Below are 20,839 nucleotides of genomic sequence, written 5' to 3'. Positions count from 1 at the left end.
TCATGCCTTCCGTTAAACTACCGTAAGCTCCTTTACGCCACCTTACCGGGCGTAACGAAAGCCAGCCCAAACATCAAACTCACCCCCCGTACTCAATCGAAATCGATGCTCATTTGCATAGTCTTCTATCAAAAAAGGGTAGGCACTAGGGTGGCGGGGACCACTGCAGTAGTGGGAAGCAACATTGAGACCCGAGCAGTGCAGTACTTCTGGCTGCCCTACTCAGGGAAACACATCACGTCACTTGAGCCCCCCGGTGAAAGATCACTATCGAGCACATACAGACACACACACAAACGCTCATGAAAACCACTACCTCCTCGATGATGCCCCGATTGCCATCGCCCCGACGAGTGCGCTGCGTGGTGCGTGTTCTAGCGACCGAACCATTCCACCGAACAGTTTGGCTCCACAGCCTGATTTCCCAGTTCTCTGGACAGGTTCTCTTCAGTTGCGGGTGGTGGGCAGGAGACACATATATCGTGTACGTTAGATCATCGTTTGAATGCATAATTAGCAGTAAGACGGGTGTGGTGTATGCGTGTGTGTGTCTGTGCCACACCGTGGCATGCCGGCAAAGATGCATCTTGACTTCGCAGGTTAAGCATTACGAAATATGGGACCTCAGACGCCGTGCCCGATGACGCCGTCGATGATGAGGCCACCACCACCACCACTTGAAACTTACGGCACGGCGCACAACACACAGTCGCGACCGCATTCGGTAGTCGTCTCTCGGTGAGAAGAATGGTGAGAATGTGACTCGCTGGCAATGAAGGTTCTTTTCCAGCAGCCTTGGCTCTTCTTGAAACCACTCAGAGTTCTTCCCGTCCAAACAATGCATTCGGGTCACTTTTTCGGTCAGATGCATTCTTGGCTACACGTTTTTTTATGTGAGTAGCTGGAGAGGTTCTGCATACAGTTGATTTATTCAAAAAATAAAACATCCCGCAAGTCTTCTACTTCGGACATGCAGGCGTTTATTTTTCGTAACACTTACAGCGAGCTGGCGTCAGTTCAAGTTCTGGCTCGTAAACATCTTCCCCCAAGGACCCGATACCCACCCGAGGATCCAGAGCTAATTCAAAAGGTTGTCCCCACTACAGCAAACGACGCTTGAATGTCAAGAACGTGGCAGCTGTTTTGTCGTTTAGTAAGGGAGGAGAGCAAAAAAACACATACAGCCGGGAAACGGATCCACCGGCGGGCGAATCGAGAAAGGTCGACGTTTGGGCACGGCTGCGATACTCTCAGAGCTAGAAGTCTCGAGAGCTCGAGGTTGAATTTCTGATCTTGATCGAGTCGCGGCGCATTAGTGAGCGAACACCGATTTTGAGGATCGTCGAGGTTTGTTTTTTAAGGGTGTGTAAGTTCGATCGATTGACATTCACGGGGCAATGGATGTCGATTTGTTTCGACAGCTGTTCAGTTTCGTTAGGATTTCTAGTCGAACTGTGTTTTTTACAGTTTTGTTGAAATGCTGATTGTGTCAATTGGGTTTTATTTGGTTTATCGATGAATCGTCAACCCTTAAATGTCAAGAGTGCTGTGCAAAAAGTAACATCTCTTTTCAATCGTTTGTGGAGCATGTTGCGCCGAATCGTCAAACGGTTAGAAAAGTAACACTGTTGTGCGAAAAATAGAACCATCGCAGTGATTTCGTTTCTTTGCCACCTTCTGTTGCTTTTGGTTCAAAGCCCTGACCTTTCATACGATACCTGTCGTAAAAGGGCTTCAAACGTTTTAGTAACATTATCTCTATAAGATTGCCATTGGTACATACCGAAAATATCAATAACTAATCCACATTTATAAGGCCATTCCCATCAGCTTAGAACACATTTAGCGTTCTCCTACTCAACAATTTCAAAAATATCAACAAATCAAGGTCGTTTCACATGTATAAGGAGTACATTATCGCTCCAAAACTATTCACCATCCCCCACACCAAAGATATGCTTTTAAGTGCAACTCCCTAACTCCCTTACTCCTACGAACTGTTTTCGCGGCCCATCTGTCTTCCATTTGTTCTGCACCGTCTCGTGAACATCTCCACGCAAAATCGAGCAGGCTTCCACGCTCGTATGACTAACACCGATCCCCCACGCTGTAAACACGTTCCCTTTTGCGCAAAAAGTCTACACAATCTTCATTTGCAATGTCACAGACCATTACGATACGGACGACGCCCCTTTATGACACCGAAGCGCACCGACCGCTCGGGATCGGAGGAGATCCCAGCTAATGGGCATACTCTTCTTCTAAGTGGACTCATTAATAATGCGAGCAATTTGCCGCGTTCGCGTGCCGTTCGCGTTATTGTGCTGTCGTCGCACGCTTGCAAGAAAGTGACGTCTGCCTCGTGGCCACCATTGTACATTGCGATAAACATTGCACCTAGGGAAGATCTCTTAATTCAAAACTGCCCTGCCGGCGGGTACGCTTTGTAAGTGGTGCGCACGTCTAAAAGGTTGCTAATCGTTGCCGCCTGCGGACCTAATGGTGTCATCATCCGGACGCCCACCAACCAGCCTACCAGGTGGGAGGAAATTAATTACAAATCGTATCGTTCTAGCCAACCCCCAGCGGCAACTCACGGAAAGCTAGTTCTTAGATGCTGCGAGACATCCCAGAGATTCTTGGGAGACACGATCGCGCAGCGTCTGGAAGCTTGGCAGGTTGCCACTTGCCACGGTGTCGGGAAGAATTATCATCACTCGAGCCCGAAGGTGTGAAACACATTCCACAGCCGCTTCTCGATGGGAAACTAATGATGTTAATGAAGGCTATGACACTTCTATTGACGTTTGCTGAAATCGAAACTCTGATCAAAAAGGCTTCCTGTTCGGCGATATCGCTAAAGCCGGATCTTTCCAATCCAAGGACAGCGTTGCTTGCGAATTGCCAATGCAAACACATTCACCCATCACAGGCTAACCACGCCAAAGAGGTGTAGGAGTTGCTCACTTCGATTAGAGATTGAATTTGAGTAGATCGTGAATCGTAAAAATGAAGACGCTTAGGTACTTCCCCAAAATGAGACAGCTTCTTCTCCTGGGGTTGCTCCAAGAATATTCAGTAAACGCACAAGATCTTCATTGTCTCCAGACCGAGCCGACCAACAAAGAAGAAGAGATTTGCTAAGTTCAACATCCAGCGGCCGCATTCTGGAATGATATTTGCACATGCGTTATTTGCCGAGAAATTGAAAGACAAACAGCAGTGTGCAAACGTCGCTGGCACACAGGAAATACCGAACCATTTATTTCATATCGGTCTGCTGTTTGTTCTTCTTGGCCCTTCTGCCAGCATGAAGGTTCTTCCCAAGCTGTAAATACTGGTCTCGCACCATTTACGCCTTTCTTCGAGATGGGAAGAGAACGATTGAATCAATCCAACTGGCTGAACCAGGCAAAGTAAGCAAATGGATTCATTCTTGCTGCAACAGAGACTGCAACAAGGGAAAAAGTTGCGTTTGATCTTCGGTACAACTACTCTTGTCGGTGCTTTTTGCTCGTGACGTGGGCTGTTACAACACAGCGCACAAGTTCAACGACAAGTGCAAATTTTGTTAGACAACAAAATCCTGTTGCTCACGGTCGAAGAACTGGTGGAAAGCTCCGACCAGATAGCATCCATTTCAGGTCAAGAAGTTGTCTTAAAATATAACTGACGTAAACCGTATACTTGGCACTATCTGTAAGGGGGTAGCATTAGGGATTTCCCTAGTTAGTGCTGCAACAAGCTCAGATCCGGGAGCTTTTCCTCTTTGTAGAACGCGTTGAATGCGCTAGAAATTAGTACCACCAGCTCAGAGCCCAGTGCGCACTTGCGACACAGCAAATCAATCATCCGACAATGGTCAAGTGCACACCGTTGGATGCAAACCGTCCTAACGGTAGCTGACACATTAGCAAACACAGCAACTCACTCACAAAGCACTTCCACCTCTTTCATCATGACAGTGCAGCATGAATCACAATTGCTTCTGACGACATCAAGCAGCGTTCTGTTCCCTGCTGGGTGGTTCCATCCGGGGGTGCTTTCTTTAGCGCAAAGAAAGCGATGCCCTTCCCGAGTAATGATGCTTCTGACCTTATACACGCATAACGTCCCACTGCAGACGGTGACGAATTTGCTTTAATCACAGCGGGAACCAGAATTCTTTGTTCATCTTTTTCTGATTTCATCCTCCAAGAACAACGGCCACAAAACAGTGATGTAATGTACCTCGTTCTCGTTAGGTCACATTCGATACCCTAAATTCGCACACAGCGCTGTGGATTGGGAACATGAAAACACGAGAAATAAATCACCCCCTTAAATGGCGTCGTCACGCTTTATGTTAATGATTCCATTACGCCCGATAGTCCACCCGACCGAGCCTATTAGCACCCACTTGCAATCGGCCAATCGGATGCCGGGCCTCAGGTTCGTTCCGAGCTGTGCGTTTTATCCCGCTCAACCCGTGCTGTAGTGAACACATCCCGCTTACCAACGACATCTCATTAAAGCAAGTTCTGATGCTTTTTACCTCAATCATCAACAAAAAACAGGGAATTTTGGGAGCAAAGACCTCACACACGGAACCGGAGATGCCACCGGCAGCCGTCCGGAGTGACTTTCTTCGACCTTTCCTCACACAACCGCACCATTTGGCGACAATTAGCATGCTCGGTATGGGCGGATAATTTTATTGACGTTCTTACACCCTACCACCATCACCTACCTTGGTTTGAGGTTTATCTCTTCTCTTTAATGTTCTGGCGGTTCTGGAAGGGAATCGCTCGATCGTCCGTCCTACGGTGTTGGTAGAACCAGAATAAACTGTTTTCGTGGGTGTATGGGTTCAACGGCAAGTTCATTGGTCCAAGTAGACTGTTCCATTTAAAGCTCACGAGTAGTATACGATCGTGATGGAGAGCTTTAAGGCGTTATCCCACTTTCTGTTTAAATTGGTTTCGAACAACAGGCCATAAATGTGAATTAGCCATATACATTTGGCGTTGACGACAACAAACCACGTACAAGACAAACCTCTTCTTTGTTGTTATAAAAACTAGAAAAGAAATGTCACATCTTTAGGAGAAGTAAATGAACTCCTCTTACCAGACAGATTATAATAATGAGAAACATCATCACTGTATGATTGGACGTAGCAAAGCTAACGCCATCTACGATTCAAACAATTGTGATTAATTAACACCTACCGAAGGGTGCGCGCCTGATCAGGTAGGATGTCAGGCAGGCTTAGAGATCTCCACCCTGGGGCCATATGCTCAACGGTGAGGTCGCCTATTGCTTTGGGATCCACAACCGAGCAGCAACAATTCGGAGAGTTACGAAAGCAAATCGGGAGGATGAGAGTGTCACAAAAGGTTATCGAGATGTACGTCTGTCGGCCATGGTGGATCATTAGCAAACACTCTACAGATGATCATCGCTGATACTCGCTGGCGTATTGGTTTAACGTTAAACTGTGCTGTTGCGAGCAGCAGGCAAGAAGAAATTCCAATTTTTGTAAGTAAATAATAAAACACGCCTGTTTATTACTTACACACATTTCCTTTTCTCAACGCAACTTTCAGGCCTTAGAAGACGTTGAACTCTAACACTAACACCTCAATATTTCACGTCCAATCGTTCCCCTCCGCTCCCCTACCCGCTGCCAAACCAACACAAACCTCCGCGTTTGCCAATTGCGTAACGATACACCGAAGATGATGGCCAACGCTTAACAATGTGCGCACGGTCGAGAGTTTCATCATCGACCACACGATCGGGGAGAGCCCCGATCTACCGAAGACGACGCTGCTGCTGCTGCAGGCGAGGTGGTGCCAGCGCAGGTCGATGTGTACAGATCCATACCACACGCTCCGGCCTTCCTGTTTGGCTGGCTGGCTGGTTAGCTGGCAGCCGCTATTGGTGACGCGATCTCGACGATCTCGACATCTCCCGCGACTTCGCAATCCGATCCGTTACCGGAACCGAAGACCTCCAAATTGACGCCTTCGCGAGGGCGGTCGCCATCGCCGAGTGAGTCTGTGTTGCGATTCCCGGGGCCCTGCGCGTTTGTTATTGTTGCCAGAACAGATCAACAGAGGGAGCAACAAAAAACCAAACTAACAACAACGAACACTGAGACACTTCAAGTCCAGACTATTCATCTGCCTTTATGCGTGTATGTCGATGGTTGTGTGTATGTGTTTTTAATGCTGCCCAACATTGCATTGTATTCAAATTGCCCTTACCATGATAACTTCCCCCCCAACTCGACAGTATACTCTTCACCTGGTCCTCTCCCCACGCGCAGAAAGCCAAACAAAAATGGCAATGGCCCTGGACGCAAATCGCTGCCTAGATCCGCGATCGCTCGATCTCTCTCACTCTCTTTCGCTCTCTCTCTCGCTCTCTTCGTACACCAGGGGAAAACCGCATACGAACGCCATTTGGTGATTGATTAGCGGTAATTGAAACCAAAATTGAAACACACCGTCACTCTTCACGGTGAGTGACGCTGGGTTGAATGGTTGGCTAGAGCGGACCTATATTAACGAATGCCTCTCCATGCGGGTACGTGACCACACGTGCAAGCCGAGGGTGATGCATAGATGCGCCGATGATTGAGCAGCCGTTCATGATCGAAATCACGATCGTACGTACGGTGTTGTCCGCAGCACTAACGCATTCCGCCACGATCAGAGATGATATTTGTAGGCGAAGGGGGCACAAGTCCTCTGAACATCACTTCCAGTCCGTCTGCCGAGGCATGGTAAACAGCCGTGCTAGATCCGAATTTAAATATCCACCGCACCGACAGCAGACCACCGGAAATGGCGACTTTGCAAGAGAGGACACGAAGGACACAATCACAGCAGTCACAACAATACCCAAAAACTACACCAAACTAAACACTTCCGGTCCAAGACCCCAGACGCTTCGCTTCCGAAGCTCATCTCCATGTTGGTATCTGACTGGCTGAGCAAAGGAGAGGAGTGGGCACTTTTGTTTAATTTTCCGCACAACCCTTCATTTGCCATAGACCCATAATGCGTGTAGCACAGGAGGTTTGCAAGATGGACAGTGTAGCTTTGTCTGCAATGGTACTTTTTTATACAAAATAACACTCCACTCCACGACCTCCACAGTGCATTCATCAAGCGATCGGGGATCAGATGAGCCCCCGCGTCTGTGCGTAGTAGTGGGCGAACGGGGCGGCGATGGATTGTTAAATTTTAAGTGAATTTAATGTTTCCTGATGTTGATGCCAAGTCAAGGTTTTTTTTTCCATTGCTGTATGCGCACCCATTGGCTAGTTTGCATCATCAGCGTTAAGCATTGTGCAATTATTGCTGTGAAATGTAGCTGTTTGGTGTGTGTTTGCAGTGCATTTACACAAATTGATGTCCTGAATGTGGAGTGTTTTGAAATCGATTCCACGCTGATGATCATCATCTTCAGAGATGCCACAACAAAAATGGTTGATGAAGTATTAATGCAGAGTGCAGTAGAGAGCTTTTTCGCAGCTCTATTTTTAAAATTTGTTAAAAGACCCTAAACGCTTGTAAAATGTTCGTCGCTGTCCAATAGTATAGCGCTTTCTACAAAATTGATAATCTGCATTATTAATGCTATCATCATAATCTTGTAGGTCGTCCAGATGGGTTAAGACTGAAACCCTTGAGGTCACTACACAAGCGACCACAAGCAGTCAGATGTTCAACCATTACACTCTCAGCCAGGTCGCGATCTCAGACAGGTGAAATTAGTTTTCACTTTGCCTACGGCCATTTGCCAGCAATCATCACCGGCACCTGGTACTTTGCGGTCTAGCGATAACCTCGGGTGAACTATTCGACACCGCAATAGAAACACTTGCACTGATGGAACGATCTCGGTTCTAACATTCCAAGCGTGCCTACCAGTGCGATCCAGTTAATAATCGAGTGACCGCAAATGATGTTTTGATCAGACTGGCAGGCGAGTCCCCCCTTGCCCATTCTCACTTCTGTTGTCCTTTTCTACCTAGGGATAGTACTGTTGCACATCTCGCTATCCGTCAGCTTGAGACAGCGCGCACCTCGGTGCGGTAATTGAGATGCAGAGTTCGGTTATTTTGCTCCTGCTACCCTGCACGTACGTCATTACCACCGCGAATAGTGGCGGTGATTTATACCCCCAATGGAAAAGGTCACCGCAGGAAACTACAACAATCGCCCGAAGGATGCTTTGGCCTCACCGCGGGAGTGCAAGATTGCAAGTCGTGACTGCCGGGACTTGACCAATCAATCGTTCGCCGTCGATCGGCCGCCGATCGGTATCATTCTTTCACACCTCGACGACTTCATTAGAATGGAAGTTAGTTCGCAGAGCGGGAGAGGTACAAGTCGGCACAATGGATCGAGTGGATTGAAGAGAACCTGTCGAGTGACCTTTAAAGGGTGATAATGAGTGTTCCCAGGATCAGATTACCATAACCTGCCAGTGTTGTGCTGAAGCTACAAACCGTACAAAACGTATTGTTCTTCGTGATGAATGTGACAAACTTCACTGATATTCAAATTTTGGGAAGACGATTCTTCATCTTGCAGAGGAGTCCTCCATTCTTACCTGGAATGATAATAAGAAAAGACAACTATTAGTATAATTTCACTATAAAGCATGTTTATTTGGGCAGCTGTCAAACGTTTCAGTGTTATGAATCATTCGCAAAATATGTATGTATAATTTAAATCATTTGGAGATAAGAATAAATAATATTATTTTTCTTAGCGAATTTTGTTAACATCTCTCTCAGCTCATCTCCCTTCTCGTAGCTGTACCCTTACATCATTTTACGTAACTTAAATGAATGTAATGTTGTAACTATTACACTCTTCCCGTTCGGTGTGAACAAAATGCACTTCCTTTTGCAGTACATACCGACTTAATAAACCATTTTGCTTATGCGAGGAACGAACCCAATGTCGAGATAAAGTCATTAGTAATTCTCTAAAAGCCTACTGTCTGTATCTTTCCCCTAATACCGAATGCACCCACTTTCTCTTCAGCTGCATTTAACACCTAATGAAACGTTCCCTTCCACCAACCAAACTCCCTACAGACGAACCCAACACACCATATTGTTGTTTTCCTCTCCCATCACCGTTTGAGGAAACATCAAGGTTGAACACTTCAACATAATGTGTCTTGTGAGCGCCAGACCCTAAACCTCCCGAAACCTCCCGTAGACGACCGTGATCGTGGGGCGTGAGCTCTTCCGCAAAAATGTTGAACGAAACCTTGCCACATAAAACCACAAAACAAAAAAAGAAGCGCAACAAAACAAAAGCCACTGAAAACGCTCCGCACGTGAACACAATCACGACCGGATGTGGACGTGAAGCACACGGATTCGTTTCCGGCTGCGGTGGGTAGTTGCTCTGAATTCCGCTATCGTCATCGAGCTATCGCTATTGTCTTTCCGATGCGCAATCTTTGCGCCTCCGTTGCGCAGAAGAAATGGAAAGAAAATCCCTTCATTTCTTTCGAACCGTGCGGACCCCAACGCCGTGCAGCGGTGCATGGGTTTTCTGTTGTTGTTGTTGTTGTTGTTTTGTTTCACAAAGCACATAGACACGCATAATTAATGCACTGCTACACCGCGGTGGTTGATTGTAAAAGTCGAGCATGTACACATTAAAAATTATACGACCAAGCACGCACGAAATCTAAGCGTGCAACACACACAAACGCAAGGCACGAGTTAGGAGAGGCTAGTGTAGCAATTAAAAGCGTACACACACGCAGAGAGACACAGGTTCCTTTTTCGATTGCATTTGCGGACCAGCGTGTCCAGAGTGTGGCAGCGTGTGCGTAGTGTGCAGTAAAAGTTGCACGACGGTAAGCGCGGTGTATCGAGTTTTCCAACCAACACACCATTACTGGCACCCCACCAACACAGTATACGCTTGCGAAGGATAATGATCACTAAACACGAGCCAATGGCCAGCCAAAGGGGTTGTAAAATCAGACAATCGAACGTTTTTCACTCCAAAACAAAGCGATCAAAGAGGGGGGGGAGGGGGGTGAAAAACTAACCAACGCACAGGTGCGAATGACCGAACAAGGGCGGGCGGTGGCGGTTTCAAAGATGGATTTCACGGAAGTGAGGAAATTGTTGTCGTTTTTTTTTTCTTTCGTACCACCTGAACCAAATACACCAAAGCCTCTGAAGGCACCAAAGCTCGTGTGTATTGGTAGGCAAGCTGAACCGTTGCTGCAATCGCTTTACACGTGCAGAGAAGGGGCTAAGAGGCTCAAGCAAGGTCGCGTTAAGGGTGTTTTTCGATTTCAGTGAGAGGTGCAACGAACAAGTTAAAAACATTGCAGAAAAGATGAATGGTGGTGGTGGTAGTGGACGTTAATCGGACTGTTGATCGACATGAGCGAGATTTGTGTGTTTGATTTAAACACTCTGGGTAAACATGACAAGTAATTTGAATTTTCAATGAGTTTACAGACTGAATCGTTTCGGGAAAAGGACTTAATAATTGAATATTAATTAAAGATGGCGTGAAGAGTTTTTCGCCCTTTTTTAAAGTCTTGACATAACCAACCTACGAGCCCAAATATTCTTTGATGCTTGTGATCGGTTTGGGAAGGATTCGAGCCAAGGTCAACCCAGTCAGCAGTGTCAATACGTCTACCAATTAGACCACCAACCTGTCACAGTTTGTATGTGCTTACGACCACATAAGAACCTTTGCGCAGACCGTTTGTAACGCCAACCTCAATGCCATCGCTCCCGATGATGCGATTGTAACGAGCTGCTCTAGAAACTCGACAACAAAACCAAAACAATACCCTCATAATACCCGCCAACGCCGACTTCGCCACCACCGCGCGCCCCACGACTGAATGGAAGGAAATTATAAATTTTTCTCACCTGTGTACCATTATGCCATCGCTTCGCAACCTCGAAATTGCTTGAGACGGGAGACTTTGGGGGACGGTTTCGGAACGACTTAAGACAGCAGCATCATCCGTGCGCAACCGATTACGCCAGAAGAATGCTCCTACTTACCTCAACCGGTCAAAAATAGAAAACCATTGCGCGATGACGCTGTAATCTTGACCGGCTATGATGTCAACGAATTGTCTCGTAAATTATTATTCTTGAACGTCTCTTTCCTGCTACGGTTTATGCACCGTTTGCTGAAGAGGGTTGGTTGATTGCTACTTTCCCTTTCGTTGAACGCTGTACCAACAAAGGGGAGCAACAAAACCTTGCCCAATGACATCACTTCAGGAAAAAAGGTCAACAGTGGAGCGTGTTGTTGTTACTACTACCAACAAACAGAGTCCCAATTATTTGCTAAATACACTCTGTATGTGGTGGTATTTCTCAGTTAAACAAGAAGTGGAAGCCCATTCAAGACTTTTTGGAACGCTGCTTCGCCTTTAAGCTTCGGTAGTTTCGTTGCTTTCTTTACCATTTTATTTAATTTCTATGCCCTCATCCACCTGTGCATGGCTCACACTCATTTTCAAACAACAACCCCAGACACCGCCGATTTCAAGATGACCACTTGAACAATTCCCCCCCTCCATTGGGCAAACCTTTTAATTACTGCCACCGGGCAGGCACCTCGAATTTTGAGTGACCTCTGGAGCAAAATTAACCTGCCATCGGCATCGTCCACTGATGGCGGTGACCTCAATTTTTACGCTCTCATTCAAAGTGTCTGACCAACAGCCTTACATATCACCAGCGAGGTTCTTTCATGGGTGTCATGCGTGTCGTTCAGCATGAGTTAACTAATCACCTGAAGCCGTTTTGACAACTTCTGGAGGTCTAGCGACGACTTCTATGACGAGTTCTGCCAACTCCTGCTTTTCGATTATATCGCAAGGACATAAGCGTCCAAAATGTGCGTGACGGTTATAGTGAAGCAATACATTTAATGCGTTCGAACAATAGCCAAAAACACGCCTTAGACAACTACATCCTATTATGTTCTCCTCAATATTGATAGTGCGCCTGATGTCTTGAGTAAACCGAATCGATTAAAAGTGACTCCATTCCATGGTGATACAAGAGCGCGATCTAGATGCAAAAGTTGGCAACAAACGCTCAACGCTCACCGAACGGAACCGCACGTACTCCGCAACCAGAATACTCTGAACCCTGACGACAGTGCTCCCCTTGACAGCGGACCGAACCGACGCCGTACGAATGACAGGGCCCTCGGTCGGAGCGCATTCCCTTTCACTTTTCAGCCACGCTGGTGGTTGTGGTGCTGCTGCTTCAGTTTCGTTTTCTCGGGCATCTGATGCGTTGCTGAATGAGCGTGTGCGACTGTGGTTGTGAGTGCGTAGTCGTCGGCTACTTGATCGCGTTCGAAGCAGGCCCGGGCTTGTTACCAACACTACCTTCGATCGGCTTCGCTCCAAGCGCGTGCAGTTCGTGCTCTCGAAAGTAAGTGAACGGGTTTTTCGCATTCGCCCTGCTGCCCTTTTGCATTCAGTGGACCACCGACTTCTACTGAGAGTACCTTGTACCGCAGCACACAATTAAACCCTCTCACAGAAACTATGACGCGCAGCGCGGCTGCGGGGTAGTTGTGCTCGGGGAAGTCTTCGAGACACCGGCACTGGTCACTCCCGGGAGGGAGTGAGAACGGTTCAAGAGCGTGTGCGAGCGCGCGCGCGCACCCGCGCGTCATGTTAGTGTCAAACCCCAAAGTGTTGTCAATACAAACAAACAATCGAACAAGCCTCAAGACCTCGCACGCTCAATGAATCGTGCCACAAAATCGGTGCAAAAAAAAAACACCCGTTCCGACCACAAACAATAACGAATCACTCGAGCACACCAATCTGGGCTGAAAAACCTGCGCGGCACCCTTTCATAGCTCGGGCCCGGCTTTGGCCTTTCCAAGTCTCAAGAATAACTACTTAATTGGGTGTTCTACCTCCACTCCAGTACACCCAAGAGCTCGCGCTGGCATAACCCGACATTGGAGCAGCAAGTTGTCGAAGGCGTACCACCGTCACACCTTCCCTACGCTTACCGTGAACCATGTCCAAATGCACTACACGGTCATCAAAAAGGTAGGCTCTGCATACCGTCGTCATGCCCCTTTGTAGTTGCCTTGGTTAGACTACTACCGCGTGCTCTATCGGTGTAGATCGGCAACCTCCATTGTGCTAGAACTCTGCTAGAACACTAAAAAGATGGCCAGAAGCTTGACTCAAGATCTGGATCCAGATTGTTCTGAAATGCATTTTTGTCCCGCTGCCCTCCTCCGTCCCATTTGGACCACATTCTTGCGACTGTTCAATTTATGCACATACATTGTCACCGATCGACTGATCGAAATGCAATATTTGAGGAATGTCTGCTGCCGATAAGCTGCTGACAGGACTGATGCAACTGATAGCTGCATGTTGCGACCTGCCAATAGCATCCATTGAACCTCGTGTGTTGCGTGTGTGGCAACTTCTAGGACTTTGACGCTGCGACGCAGCAATCATTCTGCTAACCACCCAATTAATCAAACTCAAACGACAGAAGCCGAACGTCGATGTCCTTGCCTGTCCACAAGGCACACACACACACACACACACATTGGGTGCACTTTTCGCGGTAAGGCTAGCAGCTTCATTATCCGATCCACCAAGTGGTTCCACCAAGAGTGGACAAATTAAAATTTTATTCATTAGTGTACAGCGCGCGCGCCGCCGCCGACAGGGGGAACAGGTTTGGACATTCGTGTGGCCACATACCGGTGTGTCAACTGTTGGTAATTTTCGTTGATTAGCAGCAACGCACCAACGGTGGATAGTCACCATAAGGACGGGCACAGGAGGCCCTAGCAATGGAGAGCAGTTTCGAAATTTGAATGTCAAACTCGTTCCGCTGCAATTGCTGCCCGGCTGCTCTTATCTTGACTGGGTCAGATGGATGTCTGTCTGACATTAGCCAGCTGACCTCCTATGACGACGTTGAACTATGTATGCAACCGTGGATTGTAAGTTTGCGTCGACCTGCCTGCCTGGGGCAGATATGTTGAGATGAGTTTGCTTTGTAGCACAGCCCGGAAATCGTTCGCATCATCTTCCTGTACATCGCGGGGAGAAACTAGTTTCTGCGGATTTCTGTGTAAACGTAAACAACCTGCTGCCTCCAGCAATTGGCCTAATCCCACCGAGTCGTCGAGTTCCAATTCCATTCGGCCAGTGCGTTAATGTTACGGCATACATACGGAGGGTCGGTCGCTAAACATTTATGATAGCTGTTCATCTGTGCCATATTCACACCTGCCCGGTCGTATTGGGGGTCGGTCGTTAACGAGGAAGCAACCCGCACAGCCCGCACAGAAAGGCCTAGACAACGAGCTGCACATGGTTCGCTGCGGCACGGAACCGAAATCCCCCATAAGCTCCACGAACAACCACAGTGTACGTAACAGAGCGGAAGGAAGAATCTAAAGTCCACTGCATTTGGCATTTAAAAAATGCCATATTTTGCCCCTCTCGACTGACCGGCTCGGCTAAGGTTTGCACATTGGTCTAAAAACCCGTGTTGTGGAGCCGTTGCACGAAAGCGGGTGAGACGCTGGGAAATGGAGGTTGAAAATTTCTGCTACTGCCCAACTGTTGCTGCTAGCTTTATGATCTTGGCGACGATGCTGCTGCTGACGATGGCGACGATGTTGGGTGATCGGATCGGTTTCGGAAGACTCTGCAACTACACGGCAGTACGGTAGAGCCACGAAAAACCCGTTTTAGTTCACCGCCGCTAGTTTCTGTTGTTGTCTTCCTGTTGTTGCAATAAATCGTTGAATAAATGCTACAGAGACACACAGACACAGAGTGGCTGAGGAGTGGGCCTGGTACGGTGGGGCGGAAAATAGTGAAGGAAACTGGTCCGTCCGGACCTGACGTTTCGCGAAACGTTCGGGAGGGAATGGATTGTAGATGGGGCACAGCGATAGGCTTTCTTCGGTTCGCCTTTTTTATGCACTGCGGTTGATGCAGTGTGCTTGGTAGTGTGTGTGTACAGGCAGTGAGTGTGTAGTAGTGTGCAGAAAAGCTGGATTGTTTATGCTGGGCTGCATAAATGCATTTCACTTTCATTGCAAGGGGATCGTATGTTCCGAGGTCAGTTTTTCTCGCTCGTTACATGTTTTCGGTAGTGCTTACGCTGCGAAGATCGAAGATATTACTTAAGAGATCTTCATTGTAATCTTTTTGTTTCTTGATGCATACAAGCTCTTACAAATTGAAACATTTAACACTTTAACAACGTAATAAAATGGATATGAGTGATATAAGATGAAAAAAGCACAAAACTATTTTGACATTTTGCTTTTGATCACTCAGAACTAGTTTGATCTCACCGTTTGATCTTTGGCTGAACTTTCTGGAAAGTGAGAATCATTCTTAAGCTGATTGGTAACAACAAATTTAGCATAAAACGGCGAGAATTCTCGCATTAGCATACGGATCGCTTTTGGATCTCCACGGTGAAACACACCTTGAACTATCGCCAAAAGAAACCAAACCTTGTTCGTGTCTTAAGATGACATTCGACATTTGCGTGGTCAACCTTATGTTTGGAACTCTTCTTTTCTTTCTCCTGCAAACAACGCCAACAACTCTAATCATCTCAGAATAAAATTAAAACCGCTCGTATCATTTTCGATACATTTCGTCTCTTCCTTCCTTCTTCTTTTCGCATTACATTTGGTAGTGAGACCCACTAGCCGAAACCTGTTGTTGTGGGGCACCTTTCAAAATCTACTCACACTACGCCTCGTAAGACTTCGGCGAACAAACCCCGTCGAGGTAATCCATTTATCGACACCATTCGTTGGATCGACCGTGTTTGGGGGTGAACTCATTTCACCCAACCGTCGATCGCACAATTTGGCATAAATTTCCAAAGATGGAAATCGCACAACATTTTCGCAAACCAACCCCCTTGCGTAATATCGTTTTGTCGTGCAGCAGACAGGAGAAAGAGGTCGCAAGGTTGCACGGTGGTGTGGAATTTGAATTTGAATGTGAAATTCCTGCACACATTCGGCACGGCATTAATTGGAGCAATTTGTCGAACGAAAACAGCGCTGCTGGGGTGTGGTTGATGAAAGGGGGATAACTGTCAATGTCACAAAATGAGAAAAAGGATTATTTTCGTGATAAGCACAGCAGTACCAGCTCTTAACCATGAAGTATTCATTCACGGTAACCTCAACCGGCCCTACGGCATATGTCTGTTCGTGCGGCGAATCAAGGGACTCATGTATTCCATGGTCAACTCGTTGTGTTGTATTCGCATTTTACTCAAAATTTCACCTCTTCTTCTCTCCCTCTCTCTCTCTCTCTCTTTCTCTTTTTCCCTTTGGAGACTACCTGCTCCACACTACCTCAAAATCCTCTGATGGTGGTAACGAGGGCAAAAGCACCGACGTAAGTTTCCCTCCACCCGGCGCAACCCCAAACAAGACACGCGTGGAGAAGTGAAAAGCCACCGGCACACACTGTTCACTTCACTCATGCTGTCTACCTTCGCTACTACCACTACTTTCACGGTTCTGGCATCCGAAATACACACGCAAAAAAAGCACGCAGTACAAAGTCCCTCACCCACCGCCTTCGCGTATGTATGTAACAGCCCAACACTGGTTTCGATCGAAGTAGGCAAAAAAAAATCCACGAATTGCGCACACCGCGACGTCGCGTTATGTGAATACAAATTGGCTACTCTTGCGCACTGCGCCGACTGTGTCTGCGTGTTCGTTTCTGCTGCCCAAAGCTCTACAGCCACCATTCGCACGCGCGCGCACCACACGGGAAGCATTTTCTCCTTCGGCCAACATGATCGTGATCATGGGTAGGTAGCGCTCCCAGCGTCAGTCCAAGGCTTTCGAGGAGTGACTTTGTTGACCACAAGCCACCATGACCCAACCTCCAGACGCCTTCCTCAGGGCCCAAATCTCAACGACCACACCACAGCCGTATGCAAATGAAATTCGGTAATAATCGAGCCCCAAGACCAACGACCAGCAGCAGCAACGAAGGAACCCCAAAACAGATAAAACTAAAACAAAAGGAAACGGTCAGCGGGAGATTGTGCATGGGCCACCAGGCCGCCAGACCGCCTACAACATACGGCCATACTCTCTCGCCCCATACATTTGCATACCGGCCGACCGCCAACTAGCCGGGTAGTGAAATCATAAGAAATTGTATCATATCGAATCGAATCGAAGTAACGAAAAAAAAAAAACTGAACCAAAACGAAATTGAACAGGCGAAAAGAGCAAGCCAGAAGGAAAGGGGTGTACAAGTGAAACAAAACCAGTACCACTGCACTGTTGGCATAGACTTGTTTTCTCCCTGTTTTGTGGTGCCACCACCACCACACTACCACTGCTTACTTCTTGTGCTATTACCACCATATGCTAGTAGTTTCTAGTCGATTTTCGCCACTGACTGGTTTGGATCGTTATGCTGTGGTAGGTTCAAACCAACCGCATACGAAACCGAACACGAATGCGGGCGTAATTTGCGAAAGCCCGATAAAATTGCGCACAATTTTTGCATCCCCAGCACACGTGAAATGATCGAGAGCGATGATATAATTCACCAATTTGCGATCCTCACAAACGTGCTGACGCTTTTTGGAATGTATTGTGTTCTATTCTAGCAAAATCATTGCGGCATCCATTAGTAAGTGGAGCTAATTTGTCTTTCTGACATTCCAATTTACTTTTGAACTTGATTTGGTACCGTAAAGAATACCCACCAAGTAACATCCAATGAATCTAGCTGTCAGAACTCCGGAGAGTATTAAAATTATCCTCCTACTGAATATCCCCGTTCGAGAATTGATTCGTCCCAGATGAATTGGATTCACCAAAGATTCATGTTTACACGTAGCAGCTAATTGGAGATGATCCTGCCCGATATGGGAGGCAATCCCGGTCGTAAGGCGTAGCTGGAACCTATTTCCCAAGTTCTCACCGGTACGTCCAGAACGGTGTTGTTGGTGTCTCATCAGATAGTACCGTTAGGTTCACGTCCAACACTCTACGTTCGTTTCAAGTTCACGTTTACTCACCAAATCAATCCGCCTACGATTGGGTGCCATAACCGGCCACCTACGTACGTACAACTCCCAGCTGTATCATCCAACGTTTCGCAAACGTCACCGAACCGCCACCGGATGAACGAACTGTGTTGGAGCCATTTTTGGAGAAAACAAAACTGGTCCTCGTCGACTAGATCCGTCTCCCAGTGCGTACCATCTGGACGAACCTGAGTAGTTCTTCCGTGGTGTGGTTGTGTGGGGGTGTGTATTGCAAAATACGTACTTCCCTCACATTCGACAAGGTCATTTACATCGAGGCATCCAGCTCCTACGCAAAATGCAAACAAATCTGCGTTTCTGCGCCGTTGGACCGCTCTTCAAACTTACTCACGTATCCTCGTAACTGATCGGGTTAAGATTTTGGAATTGACTTCCGAATAGAATGAGATTAATGACAGTCATTGTGCAAAACATGTCTATCTCTCAAAACATTCTCCACTCCACGATTTGTTCTATCAACAGCTATAAATCATCTTCCAAACAGTGCTTTAAACTATACAAAGAAATCTAATCCTGAATCAATGTTACCATATGAGGCTTATGACATATTCGAGGCTGCACATTGTACAGGTTTCATCATGCACAACCTTCCCGTTCCATAAAGCATCCCTTTGGTAGCCTTCTCCTTCCACCTCGTTTCGCCAGGCTTGCCAAAGAGCTTAAAATTCTGCCGAAACACCCACTCGTCGTAAAAGAAAAAAGCACCGGGGTAGTATCGTGCATCTTAAACCCTCCGTAAACCATTCGTACCACCGCAAACCTGTCGACAGCACGGCAAATGCCGAATCTCCTTTAAAACAAAGCCTCCACCTCGCCCAGGGAGATTGTTCTGCGGTGATACAGAATTATATGCCGCTGCCGACGCGCTACAGGAGACGTGCCGTGCGAAGCGATGAAGTATGACCAGGTCCCAAGATCAATGATTCAGACATTCTGGACATCCGGTTGGTTTCCTTTGGGCCCGCCATCCTCTGGGAGATATATGTGCTGGTGAAATAAAGCAGATTTTAACGATCCTACACAGGAGGATCACATTTTTTGTCAACTTTCATCGTTTCTCGAAAAGGTTTCTCGAAAAGGTTGCAGGTCTCGCAATCGGATCATGTCTGGGGAGGGTTGTTGTTTTCAGTTGGTTCTTAATTTTATTTATGGTCCATGAATGGTTGTACGAGTGTGCTGGGTTTTAGTGCTTTTCTCACTCATTAGAGTCTCGTAACGTTGGCCACGCTCGCTCAAAGGTAATGCCACCAGCTGATACAGTTCCAGAGTGTTACTTTAACCTTAACCCTTCTACCAGGCAGATCGGATGTTTTGTGCTGTTACTGTTATATCTCGATCTAGGTGTGAAATCAAACTAATCCTTGACCAAGTTAAAGGGCGTCTAGCAAAGCTATAAACCATGGCAATAAAATTAAAGGGCATTCTTTACGATCGATAAACGAATGCTGATAACAATGACGACAGTTAACCTCCACATTCAATTAAGCTTCCAAGTTTAATAGTCAACGGGCATAGAGAACGAACAACTTTACAGTTAACTTTGTACGTTTTCTTCCTAAAAGACTCGATCAGGTTCGTCGCTTGTTCAAGTCTTTCGTTGGTTAAGGGAAGGTAAAAAAAATCACAAAAAAGACACAAGTAGTTGAATTAAATTGAATATTACTTTAGTTAAATGAAAGCGTATTAAAATTACACTCATCGCAAGGAAACAAGCCTGGAAACGAGAAACCATTCTAACAATCGTTAAATAAATTGCCTGAAAGAAGAAAAAAAAAGTTCATTGTGCCCCTTTTTTTCTTCTTCCGGCACAACATTTGCATCGTTAATCCCCAGTAAACGCGTCCTGAAATGCTTCTACCTTGTCATATTTTCGACAGTTTTTACCTCCAATGCCTTTTACCTTGAACCCGGACCAAAGTTCTTCCTTTGGCCAGGAAACGCACACACACACAAACACTCATTGCCGCAATTTTCATGTGTAATAAACGTCAAAAACGTTCAAGCAAACAATTGGCAGTGAAAACAGTTGCCCCACCGCTTAGTCCTGAACGCTGCGGTTAGTTTGCATTGGCGAGGAGCGAACCCAGCCCCTGAAATAAATCATTCGCCGTCCCGGGGGCATGGAAGTTTTTAAACGACCTCCAAAAAATTAGACTCGCTTCCATACTTTTTCTTTGCGTCAAATTGCACACACACACACACGCAACAACCCGCCGCAGTGGTGGCACATCAGCCAGGACAACCTGCTAAGCCCCCAAACGCCAAACCGAGCGGAGATCAGCTGAAGAGAGATCCTCCGTCACACCCGTTCCGTGCCGAAATGAGCCCTCATAAATCAAACGGGAAACAAATTTGAGGTTTTCTACACAATCATTACAGACTTTGCGATAAAAGGTTTCTCGAGGCTCTGGAGGATGTGTTGCTGGCCTGCACGATTTCTGTGTTTGTAGGCTACAGCGAGACTGCTGGGGCCCGTAATTTGGGCTGCGTTCGTTGCACCTGGATGTGGTAAATTAGACAATCCTCTAAGTGAGGAGCCAGCCGAAAACAGACAAACGGATTTAGCTGTAAGTAACATAATCACAGCCTGAAAAGAGGAAATTATCACGAACGAATCAATCCTCCGGCCAGCCTTATCACCTTAACGAATCGTGTGATCGGGCCAGGTCTTCCCCAGAAGCTAACCACAAACTAAGA

At 46.9% G+C, this 20,839-nt stretch overlaps 1 protein-coding gene across 5 annotated transcripts in view; it reads right to left on the bottom strand.

The window, feature by feature from the left end:
- Positions 1–20,839, bottom strand: part of LOC120894460 — a 145,180-nt gene that overhangs the window by 65,153 nt on the left and 59,188 nt on the right. The gene's annotated exons all lie outside the window — the stretch shown is intronic.

This window comes from Anopheles arabiensis, chromosome 2 (assembly GCF_016920715.1).
Source record: "Anopheles arabiensis isolate DONGOLA chromosome 2, AaraD3, whole genome shotgun sequence".
NCBI classification, from domain to species: domain Eukaryota; kingdom Metazoa; phylum Arthropoda; class Insecta; order Diptera; family Culicidae; genus Anopheles; species Anopheles arabiensis.
This window is presented reverse-complemented; position numbering and strand designations above follow the sequence as displayed.